The 21,953-nt window shown below is 40.7% G+C and overlaps 1 long non-coding RNA gene across 1 annotated transcript in view; it reads left to right on the forward strand.

Moving 5' to 3' along the window:
* Window positions 1–21,953, forward strand: part of LOC114151701 (uncharacterized) — a 69,248-nt gene that overhangs the window by 33,539 nt on the left and 13,756 nt on the right. Inside the window, exon 2 of the long non-coding RNA XR_003596988.1 lies at window positions 6,421–6,539. This is a non-coding gene — a long non-coding RNA (uncharacterized LOC114151701). The remainder of the gene's footprint in view (window positions 1–6,420; window positions 6,540–21,953) is intronic.

Raw genomic sequence — 21,953 nt, forward strand, 5'->3', positions numbered from 1 at the left:
GGATAGAACAGTACCGTTTGAGATGTTCAAACCTTGGGATATTGTTCATAACCTAGCGCCGTGTCACTGTGTCTGAAATGATGTTGAGACTGTGCCAAACAAATCTTTTAGCATCTCAGTGACATTTTAGATGCCTTTAATTCAACCAACAATTTCCGGGTGGCTGTAAAACAAGAAACAAAAAATGAAGATACGCCAATTTTTTTAAGGCAAATTTTGTATGTATGTTAAGTTGACATAAGTTTTAAACTTTAAAAATCAAACAAAAATATTAAAGTATGGCATAAAACCAACCCAAACAGAAAAGAAAACCAGAAATCAACACAAGACCTCATTAAATCCAGCAAAACAATCCAATTAAATATAACCAAAACAACAAACCCAACAAAATACAAGGACTGCTTGTTAAGAGGAAAGCATGAGCAGCCATTTGGTGTGAGGAGCCGCCAGGTTTAAATGGGCTGGGAGCCTTGGCCCAGGTGCTCCACACACACTTTACCTGAGAGACAATGATAGTTGATCAGGAGGAGACGGGAGTCGTCACAACCCGCTTTAAGACGTCGTTCCTGGCCTTGTCTGATTTGGTCCTCAGTCTTCACTTATGCCGTTTGATCACCGACGTTCCCTACGAAACCGCTGAGGTCATCACAGAAGAGGTTAAATTACACATACGTGGACTCTAATTGCTAATTAAATGATTTCTTAAAGCAATTGGGGTTTTTGGGTTTTGTCAGCTCATACCAGTCAGAGCCTGAGTGCAAATTCAAAGCAACATTTTCACATTTATTTTTCCATATTTTAGCAGGAGATGTTCTGAAGACCACACAGTCTTTCCTATGTGTCATGCACTTGTTTGCGTTGGTCTTTTACACCAAGTAAAGTACAATAAGGTTTGCAGTTATCATGACAAAATTTGAAAAAAAGTTGACACGGTGCTACAAGACACTGTTTTACTAGTTTTACGAATGTCAAAAATAACAATATATCCAGGTGACTGAAATTGTTTATGAAGTACCAGTCAGCTTTTAGTTATTTTTTTAGCCAGCAGTGAGCTTGGGAAGCTGACATACCTACAGGTGCAATCCTATTTGACCCGCAGTTGGCTTGCAGTTGCAATCCAGAAGCACCATTTATTTTCCTTGGCTTGGCTTGAGGAAATAGGGAACACAATAGATGTAGCGCTAAGATGGTTTCCACTATGCAAGTTGATGTATATTAAGGTAAATTTGGTGTTTAAACTTTTAAAATAGACAGTTACAAGCATCTTTTTAGAGGGTGCCTCAGTTATTTGTGGATTGTAGCTACTAGTGGGCGTTCTGGGGGTCCACTGTAATTGGCAGGTGTGAACAGATGGACTGAACACTTTCCACTTGTAATGAATCAACCAGCAGAAGCAGAAAGACTCTTCAAATGGCAATCGTCACAGCGCCAAGAACCACAAAAAAAATCTTTTTTTGGGGGGGATAAAACGTATCCATTGAAAACAAAACTGAACCAGACCAACGAGTGTTAATCAGAAATTGCCCCCGTGGTTTGATTCCCAGAGATTCTAAGGAGAGAGGTCACAAAGTGTGCATGGGAGCAAGAGAAACGCTGCGGTTTGTATCCTGGCTGTTAGACGGTGACACATCTGTTTAATAATTACTTCCCAATTCCCAGACACAGTGGATCAGTGTTTGTGTTGGCTGACTGCAAAGCTAAGGTGAAGACTGACGTGCGGCTTTGCCAGTGATGGACGGCAGGTTGCGCTGACTGAAAAAACATCTGCTAGAAACTGTCAGTAGCATGGCCTTTAATTAAAGGGAGCTGGAAATTTACTGTGCTGCAAAGGTGAAATGTTCTAACTCTGCATCGGGGTAAATTTATGCCGTTTCAGAGAAACATCGCTTTTCTATGCGTCGACTGTTACCTGTAGAGCAATCTCTCCCTCTGTAATTATCTGCGGAAAACTCATCAATAGCTCATCCACCTGAGGATTAGTACGCGGCGCTCGGCGGCTCAGCTGAGGTTTCTGGGACTTTTACGTCCTCGTGTGAAACCGATCAGATGCATATCATTTGGCTGCTGAAAGAGGAGCAAGATAAATAGTTGTCATCTTTATGGAAATGATGGTAAAATCTGCTGTTGAAATTTCTTTGGCTGACTGCAACAGTCGCCATGACTACAACAAAATGTTTCTACTCGATGCAACACTGCAGTTTTTTTCTTTCGTCTTCCAGACTTTGTTGCGTTGGAGTTTAGTTTGTGCTCTTGTGAAATTACAGTTTCTACTCCCCAGGAACTGCTTTACATTTTGTCATATTACAACCAATACAGCAATGAAAGTGTGAAAAGTATGGTGTATGTTTGTATTCGTCTCTCTTTACTCTGATATCACTGGATCAACTGATGGACTTAAATATTCACCCAATTAGTAGTCCCTTCCTACACAATTCAGTTTGATTCTCATCTCCCTTCAGTGTTCCACCTGGGATTTCTCACATTGAGCTTGATTTCTCCAGCTGAATTTGGCCAATCAGCAACCAGAAGGCATTTTGAACAACAACGTTACTGCTTTTGAATTGTAGTCAGCCTATATAGGGTTGTATTTTGGTAATGGCAGCGGAGGAAGTGAGCAAAACCATTCAGTCCATGATGGCCACGGTTCCAAATACTGAACATTTAAAGACAGAAAATGATGAACGCTTAATATATTTCACTGCTGGAACAGATGTCGTAGCCACTTTCATTAACAAACGTCTCGTTTGGCTCTGCTCTTCTCTGCAACGGAGAATGATTGTTTATAGCTTACGCAATTTCTGGTTAACTTTGAAGCGCAGCTTCCTTCACAGTCGACACGGCCAAACGTTACCAATTGGGTAAAATCAGACCCTCTGAATGAAGCAAATTGTAGAACCAGGCGCTGGTTTTTACCAGGCGACCCAATTCATATAGGGTCCACTTGTCCAAAATTCTGTCTCAGTAGGAATGTAGCTGTTCTATGAAATGCCTCAGAGGTCTGTCAGAGAACAGCTAAACTCACAGGCCGTTCAACAAGAGCATTAATCAGATATGGTCAAGGAGCTTATGGAGTGTAGTTGCAGTGTCCCACAGCTCAGAATGGAGAGTCTATCAAAGGACACCACAAATCTGGTCTTTATGGAAGAGTGACAAGACGAAAGCGATTGTTGAAAGATCAGAGGTCTTGCTTTCAGTTTTCAGTTAGGAGACAGAGATAAGATACGGGAGAATGTTCTCTGGTCAGATGAGACCAAAACTGAACCTTTCAGGCAGCAGGCGAAACCCTAAGAACACCTTCAACACACCATCACTGCAGCAATAGATGGCAGAGACTGCAGAGGGACTATTTGATGGGAAGATGGATGGAGCTAAACACTTCTTACAGTTCAATGCTGTAAAAAACAAATCTTTGAGGTTTAAGATTTGAAAGAAGAAAGCCAAAATTCTCTCATGCAGGAAACTGACAGTCATCTCAGCCATTATGTGTTAGAATCCTATTAAAACACACTAAACCTACAACATTAATGTGACAAAATTGGAGTAAAATCACTAGCTGTGAATGATTTCCCAAGGCACGGGATCGTTCATGACCAAGCCACGTGTGTTCACACTACACATTCCATGTACTCGCACTTGGCCCCACTAACCAAACAGGGAGAGGTGAGACGGCACGTCCGCAGGTAAACCTGATCCTCTGCTTGCAGAGGAAACCAAACGGCCTGTGGTAACTGTCAGCTCTGATGTTATCTGGGAGGAACCGATCCCCATCGGGTCAGGGCGGGTGCTTCGGCTTGAGTCGAGTAATCCAACCGCACGCAGCGAGGAGTTGACATCTGTCAGAGAAGGGAAGCATCGGCGGCAACAGCGCCGTTGTTTTCTTGACTTTGTCAGATTTGCGAAGTGAAGGGTAATGTAGAGGATTACGGAGAAAAAGGGGAATCTGAAGTAGCTGTGACAATTACGTACAAACATGTTGACTGACGAGAGATCAAATTCACCAAGATCAGAAACATTCTGCAGTCAGCTAGCTTTCAGATATGAAATAAAGACGATTTTTTTTTTGTATGTGTATTTTCAAGATGTTTCAGTGACCTGAAAGTTTTACATGTTCTTAAAATAAGTCACAAAATCATATACAAATTATATTTTTTTAATATGTTTTTAGACAAAATATAATGCAATACCAACATCTGACCCCTGTTTTTCCCATTTTTGTGTTGCAGCTAAGTTGCCTACCAGACTCCACCCACCCTTTACTTCCACGGTTTGCACATCTTTTGAGGTTTTGCTACAGATTTCAGCAGAGAACCTGACATAACGTAGAAACTCCCTTACAGCCAGACAGATTTAAAGAGCAAATGAGGTGGATTAGCAGTGCTTGCCAACAACTGATGGTGTTACCCGGGAAATGTCTCTGCTGCCTGGATGTTTAGCTGTCAGCATGTCGTGACAGTTATGTCATTCAGCAACAATCTTTTAGTCAGAGGCCTCTCTGGACGATACGAGTTACGGCAGCATTTATTTTCTCTTTGGGATAAGGAAAGTATTTGTAAATTTCAAATTTGAATTGCAAACAAGGCATGCTTACACTGTTAAGGCTCCAAGCTTATGGAACACAGCCAAGTATTTTAATGCTTGGGCTTCAACCCGTAAATGATCTGGTTGTTACCAGGTTCTGAAATTCTTAAAAAAAAATAAATAAATAAAAAATACACTGAAGGTCCGCCAAACGTTACTTATGGATTCAAAAATGAAGCCAAAATGAAACAGTTTGTGGGAAAAAAATTAAGCAGACTCAAACGCCATCCACCCACGGTTTGGTCTGGCCAACAAATGGAACAAAATGCGGCACATTTAGAAATTCTTGGCTGGAAGACCAGCAAAATTCTCTCTTTTCTTCTGAAAACAGGCAGTGATAAAAATGACACTAATAAAAATGCTTCATTCATACTCCAATTATTACTGTTTTGGAGCAATACCATATCTTATCGCTATCAATTTGATGTTGTTTGCCAGAATGCATTTCAGTGGCAACAAAATGAGTCACAATTGTCACATTGACGTCAATACTCAGAACATACAAACTTCTTAAAAAATTATAACACTTTAATACTTCATTCTTTAATAAGAAACATTTACATAAACATGTGTAACTTTGTATCATGAAAGAAAGTGAATCAATTTCAAAACCTTAGCAAAATATTCATGGGCAAACTTATTTTATTTCCTCAACAAGCCAAAGTTCTAAGGAAACACTTATAACACCCTACGCTCTAAAATCCTCTTTTTAACTCAAATACACCTTGTAGACGTCTACCGGTCTCCGATGCCACTTTCAGCTGTGAGATGTTTGTATGTCAACACAACTGAAGTTTGGATATTGACTCTGTCCAGGACTTTGTACGTCTTCATTCTCAGTCAGTCTTTGTTGGATTCTACTGGTATGGTTTGGAGCCATCGTCAAATTCTTCTTTAGCATTTCATTTTTTAATGGTCTCTCATCCCTAAAGCGCCCTCTATGACACAGTAGCAGCCGTGATAGATTATATGATGCTGCAGACCATTACACTTTCTCCTTCATGATTTCCAGTTGGGATGGCGTCCTTTAGTTGGAACGTTGCATTTGGTTCTGTTGTCCAGTTGATTCATTTTTACGCTCATTTGCTTAAAAACTCTCATTCCTGGTAGCATTAGTCCTGGTCTTTGTCTACGTTCTCTGTGGTATGTTGTTTTTAGCACCAAATGCTTCCCTTCCAGCACACCTCTTTCAGCATCTTGCAGTCTGCTCTCAGGATGAACTTCCTCGGACAGCCAGGCCTGGAAAACGGAGGCAGTTGTTTTGAACGTCCTCCGTTCCTCGACTATTTTCAGGGGGCCGATTCTAAATTTTGTCTGTCTCTTTAAATAACTTGCCAGACTTACAGTAGAAGCTGCTAGTTCTAAAAGGCCTCCAGTAGCTCTGCGGCTCTTACCATGGTGGTATGTCCCACTTTAACAGTCTGGAACATGCGAACAGCTAAATGTCTGAGGCTTGAGCAGGAAAAAACCGTCAGAATGCTGAGTAACTGTTTTCTCATCATCTGCCCCTGATTTGACTCACCTACGTACAATATCAGTGGGGAGAAATGTTTCCATGTCCTTATCCGTAACTTTAAGTTAGCTAAATTTGTGTTAGCTTTCCAAATATGTTTTGAATTCTTGAAATGTGTTATTGACATCTGGATACTAAATAGCTGCATGTCCATAAATGTAATAAAAAAAAAACAAAAAACAGCTTGGTGTAAAGGTGAAGGGGTTGGTTTTTCATTTTCAGGGGGAAAAACAGTTTACATAAGAGGCAGGATACCTGTTTAAGACTTCATTTAGCTCTGTACTGCCAATAAACACCCTCTGAACCACATGTTCTTTTCTCTCTTTCAGCACTCACACCCTCGGCTTTCGTTCTGGCTCTGGTTTCCACTTTCACACACCGCAAAGACCCCATGATCCGACCTGAGCTACCCACACGCAGCAGACTGGCTTCCCCGGGACGTGTGTTGGTAAGCGGCATCAGAAACAATAACTGGAGTGACGCTGAAATTGTCAAAGGGGGAAAAAACAACAACAAAAGATTGCATCTGTTTGCGTTTCCACTTGGTTTGAAACTCACAAATTACAGAGAGGTGGACCGATACAAACCACGAGCCTTTACCCCGAAGCATCAACTTCCACCAAAATACTGCTGTGTGTCTTTGCTGTGGTCGACGCTAGTACCACGCCATTCTGTTATGTCTCCTTCTCCTTCATGTTAATGCAACCTATTCAAATAAATGATGTAAGGGGTTTATATTTGCTCTCATGGCAACGGCTATAACGCAGGTTCCTGTGGTATCAAATAAAACTGATACCGGTAAGAGTTAGCTGAAGAAACCACGGCCTATTCAAACTCTTGTGAAACAGAAGGAAGGATCAGGAGAGTCAGTGACGGTGTGCATGCAAGTATATAAGGGTTTTTAGATTTCAATGCAACAATATAACGCAAGAAAGACTTTGTTGAACACAAACACATTGCATTTGACATTCTTAAATGGTAACATTTCCATTTATAAGCACATTTCCATAAGCACTTTGGAATGCCTTGCTGCTGAAATGTGCTATACAAATAAAATTTGATTTGATTTTGATTTGATTTATCACATTAACCCAAAGCCCGTTTAAGGCTCGGTTGACGTCACGTAACTATGATGTCAATTTAGCTTTTTTTTTTTTTAAAGATGGGGAGAACAAACTCTAACATTTAAACAAGATAACATTTTAAAAAACACATCTATAAATACATTTTCTTACCTAAATATAGCTGAATAGTTGAGTGATCAAATGGGCTGTAATGCCTTAAAGCATTTTAGATTTTAAAAAGCTTATTTTTATGGGCAACAAAAAGTCGGGGACTGATAACCACTATAAATGAGCCATGAATAGATGTTTGTGGGGACGTTTGGAGGGGACTTGCTTAGTAGCATTGCAATGCTGTATTTGTGTAGAATGATGCTTTTAGCTAAGTACTGTTTTTGTCACTGTTCAAGCTAGCTAACATTTGATTCTCTTCACCCCACCTATCAGAGTGGTTTTACTTCCAAAACATTTGATTTGTACATGAAAACCCCAGGCACAGCAACATGGTTTCAATTATCGCGAACAAGTTTTTAAAGAGTGTTCAGTCAGTGTCAAATTATTAGGTTTAGATTTTAAACTCTGGATTTTAATCAAATATTCCTAAAATATTTTTTTAGCTTAGCGCCCATGTGGAAGCTAATTCAATGCTGCTAGCTAGCAGCAGCCACGGTGAGCAGGAATATTTTCCTCCTGTGTTTGTGAAGGTTGTTTTTTATTATTATTATTAGTCACTTTTTATTTTTCAACTGGCTGTACCTAAAATAATGCCACACAAATGTTAAAGGTGCTCGGTGCTAATTAAGACCAGATAGAGTTCCCCTCAACAAGAAATATCTTTGTTACTAACATAAAATATGTCAAATATTTACCACATTCTGAGGGAGTCGTAAGTTTTATTGGAAGTTGAAGATCTTAGAAATATCTCATTTGACATCAAAGTGGTGACTTTACCCTCCACTGCGGACCTAACAGCCTCCAAGCTGCCAGTGCAGTTCTTTCTTTCTTTCATGACTTACTCCAGTGGTGATAAATCTCCGCAGTATTTCACCACTGTTGTGTGAAATACGTCCGCTGTTGCTATAGCTCACTTATTGTTGAGGAACCCGCAGAATACCTGGTAACGTTGTGCCTTGAAACGCCGTGCTTTGACTCGGCGGTTGCATTCAGTTCACTTGTTTTCCACGCTGCGCCGTGCCAACGCTCCGGTTAGCGGCAGAGCGCTCTCGAGGGGCATGACTCTCTCTGGTTTTGGACCTGAGCAGTCTTCCTTCTATTTAATGAGCCCCATCTTTAAGAAAGAAAGGGAGCAGAGAGAGAGAGAGAGACAGAGTGGAAGAGGAACATTTTCTTTGCTCTGTTCTGTCTGAACATCTGCATCTGTGGTTTTCTCCTCTGACGGTGCTGTGGTTTCGGGAGTCATGCCCTTTAGAGAATCTACCTCTGCTCTGAAGTCTGATGGCAAGAGGGGGTGTGGAGGCTGAGACTCAAATACACACTGGCAAAAAGTGACATGTACACTCACTAAATGATTGATAGAATATAAACAAGAGACAAAAGAACACTTATTTGGTTAGTAATTAAAAGCTTTAGGTTGACTAAAAAACTCTTACGCAGATTGAGTCATTTGTAATTAAGAAATATGGCTAAATGAGTTTTCTGTAATATGTCTCTCCCTGAAGCACGCGAAGCACTTTGAAATATGGCTCTTCAAGTGCTAAATGGTACCAGGCTTCACCACGGTAACCAAAACACCATGCAACATTTACACTACAGCTTAGCGTAGGACCATGGCCAGGCGAATGCAGGACCGCCACATGGAGAAATAATCATTAGATGGAAAGCAAAGAGAATTGGAAAGAAAGAGAGATGTAAGTAAGAATGAAGCCGTGCCACTACTGCCAAAGACCTATCTCTGTTCTAAATCCTGACAATCCTGGTTGACTTGTTGTAGTTGAGGGAACCATAAAGAGTGCTCTCTAGTTGAAAATAGCAAAAGAGGCAGTTCATGACCTTAAACTGAGGCTTACTTGGGTCATACAGTGGGACAATTAAGCTCCACCAACAAAAAAGAAAAAGAATAGGAAAATAAAACCCCACAGGGATTTGGAGTGGCCTTGTCAAAGTAACGCTGTGGCATGCCCCCTAATTTTGTTAAGTACATTTCTGCAAAGAACGATGGGCCAAGATTTTTTCAAAAGTAATGTAAAAGATTATCACAATGGCCTAATTGCAGTTATTGCAAAATTGTCGAGTTTGGGGGTGATTACTTTTTTTTTTACATGGAGAAAGAGAAGCTTAAATGGACTTTTCCCTTTATAAGTGAAATCTTTGTCTTACATAAAATGTGTCCCATGATCTGAAGGATTTAAGTGCAAGAAGAAATCTGTAAAGAGACAAATACTTTTTCATGCTATGCATGTGTTCAAGGCGGTGGTTTATGTGGGTCTGTATGTACCTGTAGGCATTACAAGCACTTTTAGAATTTCCCCCGCTGCATATCAGAACCTTTCTCAAGCGCAGGACACTTACTGGGACTTTTTTCCGGCTTTCCCTTGCCGTCAGTACCGTCCTCTGATCTCTTCACGGCTTGCAGCTCATAGCATTTTTGTTGATGGGGAAAAAATATATACATATCACTTTGTGGATCTAAGGTTTTCAGATGAGAGAGGAAAAGCTAAGAAAAACGATGCCAGCTGTGATGTTGACTTCAAAAGGGCTCAAAGAAGACACGAACTGGAGTTGCGTTGAACGATAGCAGTAGCATTCTCAAACAGTCCTTCACAGGACAACAGAGGTCGGATTTGCAAGCTAGCATTGGCACAACTAACGGGGAGCCTCATCCTGCACGAACGCCTGTTGTTGGCGATTTCGCCGCCAAAAGAGACATCAATAATAATGTTATACAAGGTGACCAGCGGCCAGACTGTTGGTCATAGGATCAAGTGCAGATCAAGACATAAAGATTGATGGCAAGGTATGTCTCAATGTCTCTGGATGTCAAGCCAATAAAATGGGTGTTTAGTGCCTGATATAAAGCAATTCCTGGTTTTTATCAAAGTCCAGAGGGTCTGGACCCTTGGCAATTGAGAAACTATTGCTTGTTGGAGGTGCAGATTCTGTTGAAGTTTTAAAGATTGGATCTGATTTTACCCAATCACAAACGTTTGACCATGACATATGTAAAGCGCCGGCTTAATCGTACACTATGAAGCTTAACGGAACTTGAGCGCGCTACAAACAACCATCGCTCACTGCGAAAAGAGTCGTGCAGAGCTGAACGACATATTAGCCAGCAAGGGAAAGGTCTTAAACGTTTTTATTGCTCTGACTTTAATTGCTCAATATTTGAAACAGACCGAATGGCTCTGCCATTACCAAACTACCACCGCAAGCAGACCACTATTCAAAAAACAGTGCAGAAACTCAATTCTCCTATTTGCTGATTGGCTCAAGATCAACAGATATGAAAAAGAAAATATTTGATGACAGCCAAAAACAGAAGAAAACTGTGTGTGTTGATTGAATCCACCACGATAAGTGGCAAGTCTCTTTTGGTGATCTTTCCTTGATCGGGTAATACTACCAAAGAACCAGATGATATTTTTTGAGCTGTTGGACTGTCTTCACAAACACCTGACCACTTTTTGGCCAACTGCGTAGTGGCCATTGCATGTGATTAAGCTTCCACGATAAGCAGTAGTTGCTACAAAAGCTTTTCCAAGACATCCGGATCTGTTTGTGTAGCACTGCTCAAACCATTGGAGGTTGGAGATCTCAAGACACAAAGCTCCTTGCATACAGGAGCTGATAAATAGCATGATGGTTCTTCAGCCAAACAAATGACCTGAAGGAACGCTGGACTGTCAGTGTAGCAGTGCAGGGGTACGCTGTTTCTGTGACAGTGCTGAAAGTAGAGAGGAAGAAGAGGAAGTATCCAAGGATTTCGAGAATACAAGAAGCAAAAGGGTAACCAGGACACCAGAAGACCTGAAACCCCTTCTTCAGTCTGTCAGTTTTGGTTAGAAAGGAGGAAGGTGACTGGTAAAACAGCAAAAAAAGACAAGTGAGAAGGAGAAGTACAGGAAGCAAAGTAATTCAGCTGTGTCAGTTATACAGTATATTGTCAGGCTGAAGGAGAATGGGGCAGTTCAAGCTACCTGCAGCTGCCAGCCTAATCAAGGCAGAGAGGTCTGACTCCTTTCCCTTTTTTTCTTGTTCTGAAAAGTGTCTGGTAAGCATTTGATTTTCTGGATTTGTTTATTACAACTAGACTTCACCCAGACACTGGTGCCAGTCATTTATCCATACTGTAAAAGGCTTTACAGCTGAAATCAGAAGTTTGCATACACCAAATAAAGATTGTATACTTTTTTTTCTCCACTGTCTGAAGTTAAATCAGTTAGTTTGGTGACGCTCATGGTCAAGATGAGCAAAAACCCTGAAGTTGCATATTTTATTGCAATGGCATAATTTGTTCTGAAAACTTTAGAAAAATCAGTCCTGACTTTTGCATCCTTCTGCGAAATAGGAAGAAAGTCCCATTTGAAGAAGGAGATGTATCAAAAGTATTGCTGTGGGGCGTGCTGTGGTGGTGTAGGGGATAGTGCGACCCACGTTTGGAGGCCCTGAGTCCTCGACGCGGCCGTCGCGGGTTCGATTCCCGGACGCATGTTTTCCCCTCTTTCCTTCCCCCTTTCCTGTCAGCCTACTTGCATATAAGGGACACTAGAGCCCACAAAAAAAAACCCTGGAGGGAAAAAAAAAAAGTATTGCCGTCAATAAATCCTTTCTCCACGGATACTTGGGAGCGATGCCAAATCTGTCCTACCATCACAAACATAACCAATTGGAGTTTCATTTTTACTGGTACATTAACTTGAGCTACATTCTTTCATCAGATAAGACAAAGATTGAGTTTCTTGGTCAGCAAACTCTCTAGAAGGATTTAGGAACCCTAAGCTTACTGTTAAGTACATTGGAGGTTGTGTGATAATGTGGGACCTTTTGTTTTTCTTCCAAAGCCCTGGGAATATTTAGTGTTTCAATGAAATCCAACCAGAGCAACATAAATAGTTCCAGCAGTCACATGACCAACCTTGTTAACCTCAGTCCTTACACCTTATCCCATAGAAAACCTGAGTTGTGGAGGAGATTATACTGCGACAAAAGACTTTCATATTTTAAAGCTTATAACACACCTTTACTAGATGTTCCAATAAATGTGGCCAGCACTGTACAGCTGTACCGCACTATTAATACCCCTTTTCTCATAGTAGCCCCAGTAGAAAGGATTCCCATATAAAGGAACTTTTTTTCATTCTTTTAAAAAATCTTTTTTGGGGTTTTTGCTAATGTCAAAACATGGAAAATGTGGTCATTTCTTGCCATTAAACGTACATATCCTCCTATACTTCTGAACGATCACTTGTACGTCATTGACAGGGGAAACTTAATGCAATGCACCGAGATCTTGGCAGAATGACGAGTGAGCAGCGAGTCTCGTGGGGAGCCTGGGGTTAACCACTAACAACCAGAGGCTTTTTCTGTGCCAACCATGCTGTGCTTTAAACAACCACTTTGCCAGCCCAGTGATCGGGGCTTTGTGCCAGCTGCAAGGGCCAGACTGTAGCTGGGAAGCCACCAATATTCTTTGTTCACACATATGAAGAGAAAAACTCCCCCTCACCAAAAAAAGTGCCATTTTGAAGCAATTTCTCTTGAAGCTTTTTCCATCACTTTTCCATCTCGATCAATCCCCAGTCCCTTCGTCTCTCCTTCCAGCTCACATGGAAGCCTGACGAGTGAGAAAAGGAGAGGGAAAGCAAAGCCTTGTCTCTGTAAGAGCACCTTTCAGTTCATAATCAGCCAAATCAAGTGTATGTGCACTGACGGGCTGCTCCGCGGAGAGTTGCACTCTCTGCCAGAGGGATGTGGGGAAGTTTGAGCCAGCACAACAATAAAAACCATTGTTGTATTTGTTTAGACATCCCATCCAAGTCTGTCCCGCCCCTCTGGAGCGTACGCCCGGGTTTGTCAGCCCAATAACGGCACCTAATTTGTTCAGAAGTAAAGAGGGATCACTGTGCGGCAAAAACTTGCACAACAAGCACTTTTGCCGTTGCTGGACCTGGCCTTTTGGTGATTTAATTGTCGCTGATAGATGGCGACATTAAAATACGGTTCGCGCCAGCGACGTCTCGGAGCCATTTTAAAAGATCCATTTAGAAAAGATGACCAAGAGCTGATGAAGATTATCCTAAAATCAGAGCTGGACAAAGTTTTGCTCTTAAACCAATCATCACGTTGGATCCCATTTTCCCCACACTCTGCCGTTTGCAGACAGGTATGTGCCAGCTGTAGGAAACTCACAGGGTAGCGAGCAGAGTGGGATTTTCCCAGAAACATTAGCCCCTCGGAGGACAAGGTGAGACTCTGAGGACAGGATGACTATCTGCCTAGCTGCCTTTCCAAGTCAGTCCCACTGTTGGTCCTTTGCCACCTGGCTTCAAACCATGTCAAATGTCATAAATATAGTTGAGATAAGTGTGGAAGGTAAGAAAATATAGATACAATTTTTTTAAGATTCTATCGGCTCTATTGGCCTTTACTTGAGGTTGGTCAGACAGGAAAGTGGGTTGTGTAAAATGGGGAAGACATGCAGAAAATGTCATCAGGACTAGAACCTGTGACGGCCGCATCCAGGACTAATGCCTCCATACATTGGTCGCGCACTCTACCCCTGTGCCACTGCTGCGCCCTAGACACAGATAAATTTGTTGGGATTCCTGGTAAAGATGCTAAAAGTCCTAAAATAAATTTACCTTAAATCCAACTCCTTAATTTGATGAAACCAACTTGTGTCTGTAGACCAGTGGTCTCAAAGTGCCGTACTCGAGGGCCAGTGTACTGCAACTTTTAGAGACAGGTGTGCTGAAACAGAGAGACATCTAAACATTGTAGGACACTGGCCTTTAAGGACTTGAGTTTGAGACCACTGCTATAGGCCAGCTATTTATGTCCTCCAATAATCTTTCACAAGACTGACACATTCAGAGCGAAGGGTCTTTGTCCATTTCTTGTCCCATCCTTTGGTCTGGGAAACTACCTCTGTCACAGTCTTCAAGCTTTCATGTTTGATATCCTGATTGTGTAACTGACCCATCCCCAACCTCTTGACCACCGCCTTTGCCTGATCCTTGATTGCTCTGAGTGTATTGTTCCCTGTGCCTTCGATCACTCCTTCATGTCTCTTGCACCACAGATCTTGGATTTGTTCTCCCTGCTTTGTTGCCGACTTGGTCTGTTTAGCTGACCACAAACCAAAGGATTATGAACAAAGTGATCATTCACTTTCCCACTGTGAAATCAGACCATTATAGCGGCGAGTGTAGACAAGCTTACTTGACTACCCAAGTTCCTGCTCAAGGTTTCACGACTCTTGGTTTCCATTGAGTCCCCTTCGCTGTATGATCCCGCAAGTAAAACAATCCCCGGTAAAAGGACACTTTCTTCTTGATCTCTTTGAAAACCTCAAGTTTTTCAGCTAAGCAAGGGCAAAGTCTCCAAAGAGGAAAGTCTGGGAAATCACCCCGCTGGGTAAACATTTTCTTCCTTATTGAATGTTACTTTCTGACTTCCTTATATGTCACTCATCAACCTGCCTCCTACGCAGAGTCTGACCAGAAAGTCGCCCCACAAAAGCCAACCTGCTCTTGCTTGCATATTCTCATTATTATCATTGCAAATAAAGACTGTTTAACCTTTTTTGGTTTCACGGATACAGTTTTCTTTTTCATAATTGCTTTTTGAAATAGAAAAAGTCCAGGGGCCTCATGCATAAAGGAATGTGCAGTTTTCACACTAAAACTTGGCGGACGGAAAAATTTAGAAAATGCGGTGCACAAAAAATATCGGATGCATAAAGCCATGCGCAAGCACGTGGCCGTGCAGCTTTCCTTTATAAATCCTAATTTGCGGGTAACAGAGCGCAGCTGCTGGTCCGCCCTGTCGCCGCCCATAAATACATATGTAAATTAGTATAAATACCCGAAAGTCTGCCACCACGTGAAGCAATAACCATGGCAACGTCCTTGTTCGAAGCGTTATAAGTATTTATAATAATAATGCTTATATATTTTATTTTATTTTATTAAAAGGTGCTTTGAGGACACATAATGTCACCTCTCAAAAATAAAAATACATTTTAAAGAAAAAAAAAGAGATCCTGGAAATGCCTGTTTGAACAGTAACGCGTTAAGCCGGGATTTAAAGACAGACAGCGTGTCAGAGAGTCATTGAGTGGGAATGTGGACGTTTATTCTAAATAGTAGATGCTTTATGTCCATAGGGCGCATTCACAAAGCGGGCGACTTGACTGAAGGATGACTGCAGCTGGACCGGTACCGGTACCGCACGGCTCTTTTGCTCAGAGCTCCAGGATGATCAGTCTGAGTAATCTAAACACTCATAAACCATCATCAACATTTACCAGCAGATCAATATGATCTTTGATCAATCGCTCCCTCTGAATCCTTCCACTGGCGATGTTCTCCATCAGAGCCAAAGCTCCACAATTACTCAGCTACTTATATACAATACGTGTGATTGCATTCACACCTTGATCACCTTAAAAATAATCAAACCTGTTGATTATTTTTGAATTATTTTTTCATGCGCTTCGGCGCACGGACCAATGCGTTACATCTTTATGAGACAAAAACTGAGAAAAAGCACTATTTATATTCGAGCGAGGTTTTCACAAACGTATTTTTATTTTCTTTATTTTGTGTGCCTGTTAGCTTATTGTCTGAGGACAAATGCGGTTCAGTTTCATCATTTATGTTTAAACAATAAAATATTAAAATCATGAAAGACATCGAGTTTGATGCTTTGTGGTCTAGATAACACCGAATGTAGTCAGATTTCAGTGGATTTAGGTGAGTTTTGATGCTTTGTAGTTTGATATTGTCCACAGAAAAGGTTTGCGTGGCTCCCGCACATTTTCACGCCAGTGAAAAAGTGTGCGTATATTTACGCAAACTTTGACGCGAAGTTAATCTTTATACATGCCGACTGGTGCGTAAAATATGGCGCCGCAGATTTTCTGCGCGTACGCCGCTCTATGCATGAGGCCCCTGGTTCTTTTCTAATGCTGTCTTCTCTTGACATGAAAGAAGGTTGATTTTGTGTTAAACTCCTTGCTATGCTGACCTGACCATGATCATCCCACTGAAACACCTACTATTACCGGTAATCCATTTTCAGTTTACTGGTGGCATTCACAAAATCTCTTCAAATTTCAAAGCGTTTATACACTGTACCAAGGTTCACAGGACATTTTGAAAGAAACCAGACTCTAAAAGTCTATTTTTATTCATTTACTTATTTGCGTACCCTGTCTGGAAGTGTGGCTCTAAGAATTGTCCTGTGTGCCAAGGTGAGGCCCAACAGATTTACTCTCAAAAGTGAAGCTTTGCGGCTTTCACCATGATGCTCCACTTGATATTATATAAAATCTTATTTGCAATTCCATTGGGTTTATTTCAAATGTAATGGATACAGAGATGAAAAAACGAGAAAATAAAAGCTGAGAGGTGGGGAAAAGGATTGAAAGGAAATGAGATTTGAGTAGGGGACAGAAAGAAGCATAAAGAACACAAGTCAACACATTTGAAGACTGCATCCAAACCTACGGAAAGAGAAAAAATAAAACTGACAAACTACTGCAAACTAACTATTTGTTTTTTTCTAAACATAAGTATACACGCAGATCTAATTTACTGCAAAATGTTACATAAACATCTCCATTTGTTGCCAGTAGCTGAATAAAGGTAGATTTAGTCTGGTACTGCAAAAACAGGAAAAACAGCAACTGTTGAGGCTCAAACTAAGGCGCAAACTTTAAAGGGATGCCTGTTCAAGTGAGATTTCTCTACACACATCTATTGCAAGGAGATATAACAGAGTCTTTAGTTACATGTGTCCGCATCACTAGGTTCAAGTTAAAGTAGGCATAGAAGAGCAATGGGCTTTGATAGCATGCATTCTTATAATGTGGAATAGTCAGCGTTAAGGTAATAAATTAGATTAACATTTGCTTTCCATAGTTGGTAAGGATGGATCATGAGCAACATCTATGACAAAACCAAGACATGTGGTCACGGATACGTTGCAATGTAAACTACTAATTGTCCTTCATAATGTTCCGTAATGTCTGCAGTTTGTTAGCTCCCACGCTTTTTATGCATACAATGCAGAAAGCCACCAGTGACCTCACTGGAGCTCAATTGTTCCACAGGCCACTCACTTACAGCTCACAGTACTGCCACTGACTCACTTTAACCTGTCAGGACCCATCGCAACAGATTCACGTAGATGAGCTAAGCCGCTAGATACAGCTGACTGCTGGAAACAAAAATACTGTAATTGTTCACATCCTTCCTGTTGGATGGAAGGGAGTTTATTAAAGTAAGAAATTATTGTTAGTCTGAAGTTGTAAAAAAATATGTTGCAAGGTGCTTTAAGATGTGATGTTTAGAATATTCTGCTGATTCAGAATATTCTCTCCTGATGTGTAGTATTTTTGTATTTTTAACATTACTGACACTAAAGTATCTGCACAGAGTACAATTAAATGTTTCAGATAAATCTAATTTTCTGTTAGGCAAAGATAACCTGAGTATTTACAAAAAAATGTTTTCACATAATTTCATTTACTAAAGGAGAATGTAACCCAAGCCAGTCTGGCCATACGTAAAAATATCATCAACTCCTTTTGTGAATAATGACGTTTTAGTCTTGTACTTTTAGGAGTATTTTTTACAACGCTGTACATTTTACTTTTACTTGTGTAATTTTATTAAAAAGTATCACTACTCTTATTTGAGTATTTTAGGATTCTCTGCCTACTGAATGAAAAACAAACGTGTTTTAACCAGACGTCCACCAGACAATCATATACATGCAGTTTTTGTTTCATTAGCAATATATTGAGAGATTTGGAAAAAATATTGTAATTTTGATCCTTAAAACACCAACATTTTCACTTAACTTTATATTTTGACCTGCCTGATGTAATTTTTAAATATTAAATGATTGACAATTTGATCAGTTGCTCAATACTTGAGTAGACTGTTTACCTAAAACCTTTCTACACTTGAGTAATTTTTTGGACTTTTTTACTTTTACTTGAGTAAAAATATGCAAAAGTAGTGCTGCTCTTGAGTAAAAGCTCTGGCCACCTCTGCTTTTAGCTTCAGCCATATCGAGATATGCAAGTGGATTTTTGGCTCTGTGGCTCTCTTAAAGCTACAGTAGAATCAATATGAAACATGAAACGGTAAAAAGTCTTCATGTATTTGGTAATTCTGTCACTACGTTTGAGCTAACATTACAGGAAAACTGTTTATCCACTGTCGTCGGCGGCCATGCTAACTAGCTTGCGCATTCACGCCAGGCATAGGAGCTGAAGTGTAACAGAGAGCAACCTACGGCTAGTTTTTATATATTTAACCATAAAATATTGCCCTATTGTTGTTTTTATATTTAATTCTTTTGTTCTGTGCTCCTATGAAAAATTACTGCCCGTCTCCCCTTGGTTTTATCTATAACTGCCACAGATACATTTCAATGACTATGAAGCGTACCACATTGAGAGCCAGTTTGCTGCAAAATAACATGGAACACGGATGAACCTTCCCAGGATTTTTAGGTTTAAAACGTTTCTCCAAGGGCACATCAGTGACTCATCCATCACAGAACAACCCAGAACAACATCCAAAACACTGCAAGCCTCATTTGCCTCAGTTAAGGTCAGTGTTCATGATTCAATAATCAGCAAAGCGACTCAGAAGAGTTCCAAGATCAAAACCATTTCTCACCAAACAGAGGACAAAGACCTGTTTCACTTTTGCCAAAAAATAAATAAATAAAATCTTTATGATCTCCAAGAATTTGGGGGAAATGTTATGTGGCTTAAAGGGACAAACGTGGGATTGCTTAGACATTGACGTTTATGAAGCCAGTTAAAGACGAAGTCATCTCTCCATTTAGGTGTGCATTCATTGCATCTATTAGCAATGTCCAAAGAGGATCAATAGGCAGAAAATAACAGTGATGTAGCTCTTTCCTAGCCTGGCCATTCCTTTTCTGCGCTATTCCGCTTGATTAATATCTGGCTTCTCAGAGAGTCTGGGCTTTCTGACATTTACAAGGATTGCCTCCAGTAGAATTTCTACCGACCCGATCAGCACAAGGAGGCGCTGTGAACAATGACATTGATTTTCTGCGCTGTTTTAGAATTGTAATCTGCCTGTAGTTTTAGCGATGGCAGTGGACGAAGTGAACGTGTTGGTCACGCTTCCAAATATTGAATTAACATTCGCCTTATTCGGCTTGGCACTTTCTCTTCGCAGTGGGGGACGGTTGTTTATGGCACAGGACGTTTCTGGTAAGCTTAATAGTGTCGAACTGGCACCAAATTATAGCGGTTGGGTAAAATTTTAAACTTCTACACCTCTAGGAAGCAATTGTTTCTCAATAGCTGAGCCCAGACCATCTGGACGAAGCAAAACGCAGAACAAGGAGTTGGTTTTTACCAGGCTAGCTCTTTCCTGAAGGTGTGTTCTAAACCGCGCTCAGCTAACGTCTCCACCTTCTCCTCGTTCAGTTTCCTGGATGCCTTCTCAGCAGCTGGTCATGCAGCAACCTGTCAATAATAAGACATCTAGAATCTTGGAAACACAGTTGAAAGCTTAACCTTTGTTAAAGAAGATAAAAGTATACACACCAAATAATTTTCCTTCCACAGTATTGGCCACTGCAAACTGGCACTAAGAACAAAGGAATTTCTTTGGTAAGAGATGATTAGAACGGGATTTGCTCATAATTGTTCTGCTTGAAAATCATCAGCGGGACGTCCCAGTTATTTTTAGTGGTTCTGACTGAGAGCCACTGCAGTTAGTGGACCACGGGTCAGGAACCACAACAGCCAGAAATCTGTGAATACTTGAGACTCACTAAACGCTTATGAATGACAAGTTTGTTAAGTCAGACACTAAATATACCTTAACATGCATCAATGAGTGGAAACTGGCTTAGCTAAACCCAGAGAAGCTAACATCTTTAGGCTTCCTTATCTGCACCGTTGGAAGTACAGCCAATCACCAATGCTGCTAGGCGTCAATGCCAAGTATCATTGACGCTACTTGTCATTGACATTGCGTCAATGCTACTTGATGCAATGTCAATGACACTGAGATTAACTTTAAGTGTGGCTCTCAATCAATCAATCAATCAATCAATCAATCAATCAAGTAACATTGTGTTTAGGTATTTTAGCTTCCCAACATGCATTTTTATGGAATATATTAGACATGCTCTTTGAAAAAGTCCACAGATGGGTGGATTTTTCACTTATGTTTCAATTAGTGAATACTGAGTCATTGTACTTAAAATAATCATTCATTTACCATTTTGTTCTCCAGTCTGTGTGTCACCCCCAGTCAGAGTCATGAGTGGAACAATAAAATTAGGCGAGTTATTTAGACGATAAACTGCTGGAAATTGTTAAATCAGCCGAGAATAGAAGTCTTTCCTAATATTTTTTACAGTTTGCTTAGCAGCCAAAACAAAGGAATAAAGAATACAGAAACCCTTTTTGAATTGACGGTGTCAACAGAACTTCTACGTCCAACTTCAAGTCTACAATCCTCTTCCTCCAACACTGGTGGTTTCACTGAAATACATAACTGATTCAGCTCCCTGTGCAGTTATTAAAACATGGCCACTTGACATTAGAGGGCTCCCTATTCTCTCCACTTTACATCTCTTAAAACCCATATTTGTTCCCCCGACACAAGTTGAGGTCACCTCAAGAATTTACTGAGCTTCTTCGACAAAGTAGTTTATTTTAGGCCTCTCCCTATATCATTATGGTTTTCTCAGCAAACAGGGCGCATTTATTAGCTTCTTACTCACCCGAGAGCTGCAGTGGAAATTGCATAACCAGTCCTATAGTCGTTTTGTTCTGGTGCCGTTTTGTCCGGTGTGGGAACTCACACACGAACAATCCTTTGAGGGCTCATTTTAAACACTAGTAGTGACCTCAGGGGCTATGGCTACAGTATATGAGATGAAGCTAATCTTCATTATGCTAACTACAGAGGGGGAGACAGAGTGACTCTGACATTGGATTTGTTCTGCCATGTTGAGATCCCTGCAACCTCAGGCTTAACCAAATTACAGCCCTTTGCTGCTTTTGCGCTTCGTTTAGCCTGTCAACTGAATACAAACACATTGCCTTCTTAATTCTCACACAGTTATGACTGATGCAAGCACATGTAACTCCTAGCATTCGCAGTCCGCCGGTTTCACATTTTACGTTAAAACCGATAAGTGTAAAAGGTTTTAAATCAAAAATGTACGCGACAGACCAACGGTACGCTGTGCGTACTTGTGATGAAAAAAGAAAAACGATGTGATTTTCAAAACATTTTTGCAAATAAAAATCTGAAAAGTGTGGCATGCATATCTAATCTGGCTCATTTGATTGGACGCTCCTAAATACAATCTACTCCAACCAATAGCCTTAAGAGGAGACCTAACTAGTAAGTAGAGTTTCCCCTTTGTGTAATTTTATGTCAATATTAATAAAGATGTTCCACGATATCTCAGAGCAACTTTTCAGACGCCTCTAGTGACATTTTTCTGTCAAAAAAATGGACAACGGATTTGCCGTGTTGTGTACTATGTGAGGAAAACCTACATCGTTTTAAGCAATAGGTCAATTCAACTGCAGTAGC

This window comes from Xiphophorus couchianus, chromosome 10, assembly GCF_001444195.1.
Source record: "Xiphophorus couchianus chromosome 10, X_couchianus-1.0, whole genome shotgun sequence".
Taxonomy (NCBI): domain Eukaryota; kingdom Metazoa; phylum Chordata; class Actinopteri; order Cyprinodontiformes; family Poeciliidae; genus Xiphophorus; species Xiphophorus couchianus.